Source organism: Camelus bactrianus, chromosome 17 (genome assembly GCF_048773025.1).
Source record: "Camelus bactrianus isolate YW-2024 breed Bactrian camel chromosome 17, ASM4877302v1, whole genome shotgun sequence".
NCBI classification, from domain to species: domain Eukaryota; kingdom Metazoa; phylum Chordata; class Mammalia; order Artiodactyla; family Camelidae; genus Camelus; species Camelus bactrianus.
Genome location: NC_133555.1, coordinates 21,826,491 through 21,834,994, shown reverse-complemented (window position 1 = coordinate 21,834,994; position 8,504 = coordinate 21,826,491).

Sequence of the window (8,504 nt, the reverse complement as noted above, 5' to 3'; positions counted from 1 at the left end):
CCTAGGAAAGCCCCATCTTCTCTTTAGGAAGGTTCCATCACCTTCAGCAGAAGGTAACTTGTGTGATCACTTAGGTCTAAGACAGAGAGGCACTCTTACAGGAAAATCATATGAAGGACACGAGCCTACGTATCATATAGATTTTTAAATCCAAAGAGTCTAACATTAGATTTTTTTCTTGCTGGTATTTCTGGGGAGGCCAAGTCACCCAGGACCTCTTTCCCCACCTTCTTTTTCAGGGTCCAAATATCCCTCCCCAAAGACAGAGAAGCAAAATTTGAGGTAGTCGGAAACAGTAAAAATCTATGCCTGATGTCAGACCCAAGAAGAGATGTGACCTGGATAAACAGTGTGAGCATGTGAAATCTACATAAGTTGCCCACTACAGTAACCATTAGTCACATGTAACCACTTGCATTTAAACTTAAATTATTTAAAAATCAGTTTCACAGCCATACTAGTGACATTTCAAGTATGCAACAGCCACATTTAGCTACTAGTAGCTGCCATATTGGAAAGCACACACAGAGAATATTTTCATCGTCATCCAAAGTCCTACTGGACAAAGCTATGTTAAATAGACAAAAATGCAGTGGGGAAAGGAGGCGGGGGATGGGAGAGTGAGGGTCCAGGGGAATCTTGTTCTGACAACTGGTTCTAGGGTTGTCCCCGTGCCATGACGAGAGATCATGAACAGGTTGAATAGATGAGGACAGCCCTTCCCCCATATTATATCATACCTGTCATGGGTTCTCTGTGAATAGACTATAGAACTTGAGCCTTAAAATTCAAACATATTCAGTATTCTAAGTATTCCATATAAATGCTAATACAAAATAAAATTAACTGATTATGCCATGACTTCTAGAACAGAGTTATTTGACCTCAGCACTATTGATATTTTAGGATAGGTAACTCTTTACTGTGGATTAATTCTTTGCTGTGAAGGACTGTTCTGTGCACTGTAAGATGTTTAGTAGCATCCCTGGTTGCTAGCTACTAGATCCAAGTAGCATTCCCACCTCCCTATGGTGACAAATACCAATATCCCTAGACATTGCCCAATGTCAAATGGAGGGAAAAATCAGTCCCCTGTCGAGAACTATTGATCTAGCAAACGGTTTCTGTATCATATGGTGTCTATAACATACCAACAGGGTCCTGGACCTGGTCAGAAAAGTAAGTGCTACCTCCTACTTGAACCACAACCAAGCAGTGGCCTGTGGCTGACCTGACAAAATAAAACTATTTAGAAGACGCTCACAAAATAGTTTTGGCCAGGAGGACGAGCTAACCTCATAATAAGTACTTGCAGAGAGAAACCACTCCCCAAATGCATGATGTGTACAGTGACCAGGATTGACTTAACAAGGGTGAAGGAATCATATAATCTTCTGTGTCTACAGATATGTAAGCCAAATGTGTACTTCTTTTTTTGGTATCTGGAGATAATTCTAGAATAAAATTCACTGTCACATTCGTTTTAAAGTACATCCACACTGTCAAAAGTCTAAGTAAGTACATTTTTCATTCTCCTCTAAAACCTGAAGGCACTAAATAATATAACACTGTGTTCTAACTTGAAGATTTTCATACTCAATTCTAATTCAAAAATATATCTGCTGACATCCATGCTTTATAAAGTAATTCCTGTGTGATAATTATGTACCTTGAGCTGAATTACCAGTGCATTTTTCTTGAATATTTAATATATTCTATGAGAAGAGCCTTGAGAATTTTCAATTCTGTTGCTGCCAAGAGAAAGTGGTATTAACCATTCAGAATGAGACACTCGTATCAGATTTTGTGCATAAAGAAAATCACAAGTAAGACTTTTAAGACTTAAATAGATTTTTCTCCAGAACTGAAAATAGTAACTATTACTGAAACACTGTAGATTTCTTAAGTATAGGGCTGTGTGTCCTCCCAATAGCTCTTCTAACGGTGTCCTTCATGTGTTAGGCACTCAATAAACTTCGGTTCATGAATACACTAACTCATGGTTAAGAGACTATGTCACTTTGCATCTGAGGGCCCAAGTCTATTTTTTAAGTCTCCCTGCTTTAGCCATTGGTTATGTGTTAGGTGGGTGACCTTATTAATTCCCTTTTTTTTCTGAATTTCAATTTCCTAACCAAGAAATGGAGACTACTTAATAATGCCATATTAGTCAGAGGTCTAAATGAGAATATCTATACAAGGCTTTTAGCATAATGCCTGGTACATAAAAAGTGCTTTATAAATGTTATTTTTTTTTAGAACTTATTTCTCCCATAGATCCTAAATGATTTTTTTTTAAGAAAATGATGGTTACATTTCTAAAAATGATTACTTTTAATCTTTTGGAAGTCAAACTTCTCAATATTTAGCTTTAGAATTACAATGAATTTGAGGATCTGAGAAACAATATTTTCTACATATTTACATGTTATTTAGAAACAATTACAGTGGCAATGAGAGTCTACTTTTTTTTAAATAACAATCTATTGGTACCCTTTAAAGAAACAGCAAAAAGCAACCCATAACAAGTATACCCTTAATGTTAATAAGATGTGGAGTATAAGTGATACAGTCTTAAGTACAGGAATTTAATAATCCCTCTTAGGTCTTGAATTTAAACCATGCTGAATTTATAGACCAATTTGAGGAAGATTCATATAGGGAAGAAACTGAGCTGCAATCTAAGAATGTGAATTTTCATTTACTTAGGACTTTCTATCTTTCAATAATTTTTGAATTATTTTCTCCTTAAAGGTCTTCCATACCTTTTGTTAGGTGTGCTTTTAAGAACTGTGTAGTTTTTATTCATCTATTGGTGGAATATTATTATTATTGTATTTTCTAATTGATTAATACTTTTATATTTTAATCTTGTATCTTGCAGACTTGCTGACCTCTAATTATTGCTGAACAGTTTATAGATTCTCTTGTATTTGCAATATTGACAATCATATACAAATAAGCAATAATTTCATGTCTTCCATTTTAATTTTTATATATTTTTTTCCTGTCTTATTTTTTTGGCAAGAATCTTTACTTAATATTAAATGCAAATAATGTTCAAGGGAAATATTTATTGATATTTCCCCCTGATTTTAAAAGGAATGTTTCTAATGCTTAACTATTAACTATAATGTTTGCTATGGATTTTTCATTTGCTGGCAATTCTTTTTTCTAGTATGAGTGGGCTCTATCACACCAATGGATGCCTCTTTTAATAAATAAATAAATGTGAAGATTTCTGAGTACTTGTACAAAGAAATTTCAAGCAATGGAGAGACTTTGTTTAATAGTACAAAGAGAAAATGACAGAAAAAAGAGGGGGAAAAGTGCAAGAGATAGAAATGGTTACCTTAACGGACAAAAAGAACATTTAGTTTCTGTTGCTTTCCTAAAATTCAGTCTGGACTAACCCGTTCTCACTGAGTCATGCCAGAGCAACGAGCAGAGGTTGGTAAAGTGCAGGGTATCAGGTGATAAGTCTGCATTGCACTATTTTGCCACTTTGGGGATTGTGAGAACACAATGTGTCCAAAATGTGGCAGCACACAGAGATTTATGGCTTGCAATGGCTGCTTTCCTTGCTTTCTGTATCTGTTAAGCAGCATGGCCTTATGCATTTGAGATTGGTAAATAATTCTGTATTTAAAATTCCCCCCAAATTTCTAATATTTAGTAAGTGACTCCCATGATTTCTTCCCTCCGCATTTAGCCACAACTGTCATATTGTTTCCTAAGTGTGGGTCATGCCCACTTCTGTCCATCCACCATTCCTGACTACTGGGCCCCAGAGTGCTCCAGCCTGAACTACTTGTTGTAACTTGAAGTCTCTTCCTCTTTCAGCCTCACATGCAGAGCAGTTAGATGTTGCTTTATTTATCACTTTATAATTTACAAGCAAACATTCATAGTTGCTTTTCCGGGCATTTTTCTCCCTTCTGGAGCCCCAATCCAAGACGTCATCCTCAAGTCTCAGAGGACTTTGTGTCTGACCTTGTGGAGACGGTGGCCAGCTGCCTAGCCCACAGGTCCACCATGTCTTCTCTTGTAGGAGGAGGAATGTTCCTTCTCCTTGCCGTCAACCCGAGAGGTAAAATGAACCTCCCTGTTGGCCCCTGGAGAGAATGTATTCCTCAGAATTTCTTGAGATGGAAAATCAGTCCAAGAAGGGCTAGACCTATCCTGGGACCACTCAACACAAAAGTAAATCTTTTCACTGTCACTTGCCAAGACAATGGCTTCTAGAGGAGCCAAAGTGAGATTTTGATGAGCTGTTCCACTTGACATTAAGCTGCCTAACTCTCAGTTTGTAAGCACATCAGGTGATGATTCAGAAGGTTGTTCTTTTTTGAAAAAGAAATTTCAGATAAGTTTTATGTGCTTATGATAGAATTTTTAATATAGAAAAATATGTAATATTTAAAATATAAATATATTTATATTTTTAATATTTATATACATCTATAAATTTTAAAATACATAAAAATTTAACTTCTTTATAGAAGATATTAAAATCATGTACAACAATAATAATAGGTAATATTTATTGAACACTTACTATATGCCCACTTCTGTGCTAAGCACTTTATCTGTATTATCTTATTCTATCCTCACAACAAGTCAGAGGTAACAGCCATTAATACTGCAGTACTTTCCTCCAGGATTTTTTTTTAATAGACTTTTAGATCTACAGAAAAATTAAGAAGATAGTACAGGAAATTCCCATACAACTTGAAGCTAGCTTCCCCTATTAGGAACATCTTATACTAGTACGATGTATTTGCTACAATTAATGAACTTACATTCGATGCTTTATTATTAACTAAGACCCACAGTTCTCTCAGTTTCCTTAGTTTTTTACTTAATGTCATTTTTCTGCTTCATCCATGATACTACATATGAAATTGTTACTCTTTAGACTCCTCTTGGCTTCAACAGTTTCTCAGACTTTTTTTCTTCTTGATGACCTTGACAGTTTTGAAGACGATCAGTCAGGTATATTATAGGATGCTTCTCCACTGGAATTTTCTGGGGGTTTTCTCTTGATAAAACTGGAGTAGGAATTTTGTTTTAATTATCATTAATTGCAGTTGAATTGTATGAATTCATTTTCTTCTGGTGAAACAATCATAGTCTTTCTAATTTGCTTTTGCAACCAAGTACATTATCAGCTTTCAAATGTTATACTGTCTAGAGTCCAAAGATAAACCTACTTCTTCATAATATATTTTTTAAACTAGACTTGTAATTTTCCTTGTTCATGTCATCTTTGTCTGGTTTTCTTATTGTCTTTGGTCATGTTCCCTAAGAAGTAAACCGTGGGACCAAGATTTATGTGCAAGAAGTTTATTGGGGAGGCTCTTGGGATCAATTTCAATCGGGGTTGAGGAGGAGGGGTGAGTGAAACCTTGTAGCTTCAGCAGAGGCCGCAGCAATAGAACTACGATGGCCCTTCAACATTGTCCCAAATTAATTTAGTGAGGCTGGCCTCTTGTGCCATTGCGTCTATGGTCTTGGATGTGGGCTCCAAGGGCAGTTTCTGGCAAGAGACTTAGCTGTGAGTGGTCAGCAGCCACAACTCCTGGCAGATGCGGGAACACATGCCTCGGTGCTGGAAGAGGGATCTGGGAGATTTGCCGTAGCATCTACTATAGTGGATGGAGAATAAGCTTCCCTCAAAACAGGATGTGAGGCAGTTTTCCTTCTGCAGAGTGTTAGACAATTCACAGAAGCCAGAAGTTATCTATTCTGTTGACAGTGCGGTATAACTTGACTTAAAACCCACCTGGGATGTAACTAGAGGTAGGGGAAGAGGTGAGGGTGGAAAGATTTTTGACTCCTAAACCCAAGTGCAATTACAGCTTTATAAATCCTTTTCCCTGCTCAAATCAACGTTGGTAATTTATATTTTTTCCAGAAAAATGTCCATTTTAAACAGGGGTTAAATTTATTAGCATACATATTCACGTTAACCCTTACTGATTTTTCAGACACCATTCTATAGTCAGTCGTGTCTCCTTTTTTTCTCAATTTTACTTTTCTCCTTGCTTCTCTGTCTTGCCTGATGCTTGTCCACTTAATTAATGTTTCCAGAGAACTGTTCTTTGTTGCTGCAGATCATCTTTATTGTGTGTTTTCAGTTTTGTTAATGTTTGCTCTTAACATTATTAGTTCTCTTTCTACTTTCCTGTAGTTTACTTTGTTCTTTTCCTCCACTAACTCTTGAGTTGAGTTCGGGGCTTATCACTTTTCTACTGTTTTTCTTTTTTAATATGTACATTGAAGGTTACCAAGTTTCCCTCTAAGCACTGATTTAGGTGAGTTGCATAGATTTTGACTAAATGTAACAAAGATTTCCAGTTGTCCCATAATTTCCATCCTGCCCTTCTTCCTTGCATTAAAAACCCCACAATTTTGGATGAGCATATGGCTTCCCAACTAAGGACAATATTTTACAGACTCTCTTGCAGCTAGGGGTGTCATCCTCTGGGAACAGGTAGAAACCAGGGCTCCCAAGGCATGTGTTCGAGAACTTTCTGAAGACAGGGTCCAATCTGTAAGTAGAAATGAGTTACGGAAACTCCAGGGTGGTCAGCCATATAGACAGCCTAGTCAGCTTTGAGATCTATTTATCAGGGCAGGAGGGCACAGGAAAGGGTCCTGTCTAGATCCCAGTATTGCTGCAAGGGAGGCTGGGAAAGGTAGACTTTAGCTGGAAGCCATTTGTCCAGCTAAAACTTGGGGAGTCCATTACTGAAAAGAGATGGGGATAATGGATGTTGGGAAATCACTGGCAATATCTGCTATAACTACATACCACATGATTTTGCTTTGGACAACAGAGATGTGAGCAGAAGTCATACCTGCATCCTTCAACTCACATCTTTAAAGAGAATGAGCATGCCCACTCCTTGCCCTTTTCTCTTTCCCTCTGGCTAGAAGTCACTATGATAGCTGGAGCTAGAAGTTATATTGGACCATGAAGAAAAGAGCATGTGAAAAGAGGATAGCAGAACTACAAGTGAAGAGGTTTGAGAAAGAGTAGAACTAGCTAGAGTCCTCCTGGAGAGCTCCCCTAGACTTTCCCAGTCTGAGAAATGGGTGTTAAACACGGCCAGGGTGAATCTCAGGAGTTGATCATCAAGGAGTTCCAGCAAAAGGGCAGGGAAGGAGTAATGCTACTGATGGTAAGCAAAGCAAACTCTACCCTTACCAGCAATGTTCCATTTCATTTTACTTTTTACAGAAGAGTTAGTTACAGAGAGCTTACAAAACTTGGCTTTAATAACCTAAAAGAAATCAAAAAAGAAAGATTTGAAAAGAAGATACTCAGAGACTGGTTACATAAGAGACAAACGTAGCAACCTGGAGTGTGGCACGGTGCATGGTATAGGCTGCAGCTTGAGGGCACCCACATGGCACTCTGGTACACCTGGGCATGCTCTGCCCACCTCTTTCCAGTGCTGGAACCTTAGGGAAGCCTCTGTTTTCTCTAACCCATAGGGTTATTCTGAGGTTTTAATGACACTGTAACTATAATGTGCTTTATTATATCTATTATATTTATTATAAAGGGAGTACTCAGTAACAGTTACTCACGTGGCTAGAACTTTACAGGACTTGCCCAGCTCTGGAGTCTTCTTGTTACCACTGTCTCAAGCCCATTAGCTAGCTTCCTTTCTCTTTTTCCCCCTCCCAACATAGGAAGACCTGACCCAGTCTTGCTGCCAAATCTAACACTGTCATAAGGTTTCTTAAGTTTAAGGATTTAGCTTCTGAAGAAATACATCAATATTTACAGTATCCCCCTTTCTTCACAGCTTTGCTATACATAGTTTCAGTTAACCATGGTCAACAGCAGTCCAAAAATATTACGTGGAAAATTCCAGAAATAAAGTAATTCATAAATTTTAAATTGTAAGCCATAATGAAATCTCAACCATCCCAGTCCGAATCACCAGACACTGAATATTCCCTTGGTCTAGCACATCCTGCCCATTAGATATTTAATAGCCCTTCTGGTTAACAGGTCAACTGTCCTGGTATCAAGTAACCATTATTTTACTTCATAATGGCTCCAAAACAAACAGTATTGATACTGGCAGTTCAGCTCTGCCAAAGTGAAGCCTTAAGCTGTTTCCTTTAAGTGAAAAGGTGAAAGTTCTTGACTTAATAAGGGAAAAAAATCATATGCTGAGGGTGCTAAGATCTACAGTAAGAACGAATCTTCTATCTGTGAAATTGTGATGAAGAGCAGAGAAATTTGGGCTAGTTTTGCTGCTGCACCTTCACCTATAAAAGTTATGGCCGTCTTGCATGATAAGTGCTTAATTAAGATGAAAAAGGCATTAAATACATAGAAGTAAGATATTGTGAGAAAGAGAGACCACCTTCACATAACTTTTATTACAGTACATTGTTATAACTGTTCTATTTCACTAGTTGTTGTGGTTAATCTCTTACTATTCCTAATTTATAGATTAAATTTTATCATAGCTGTGTAT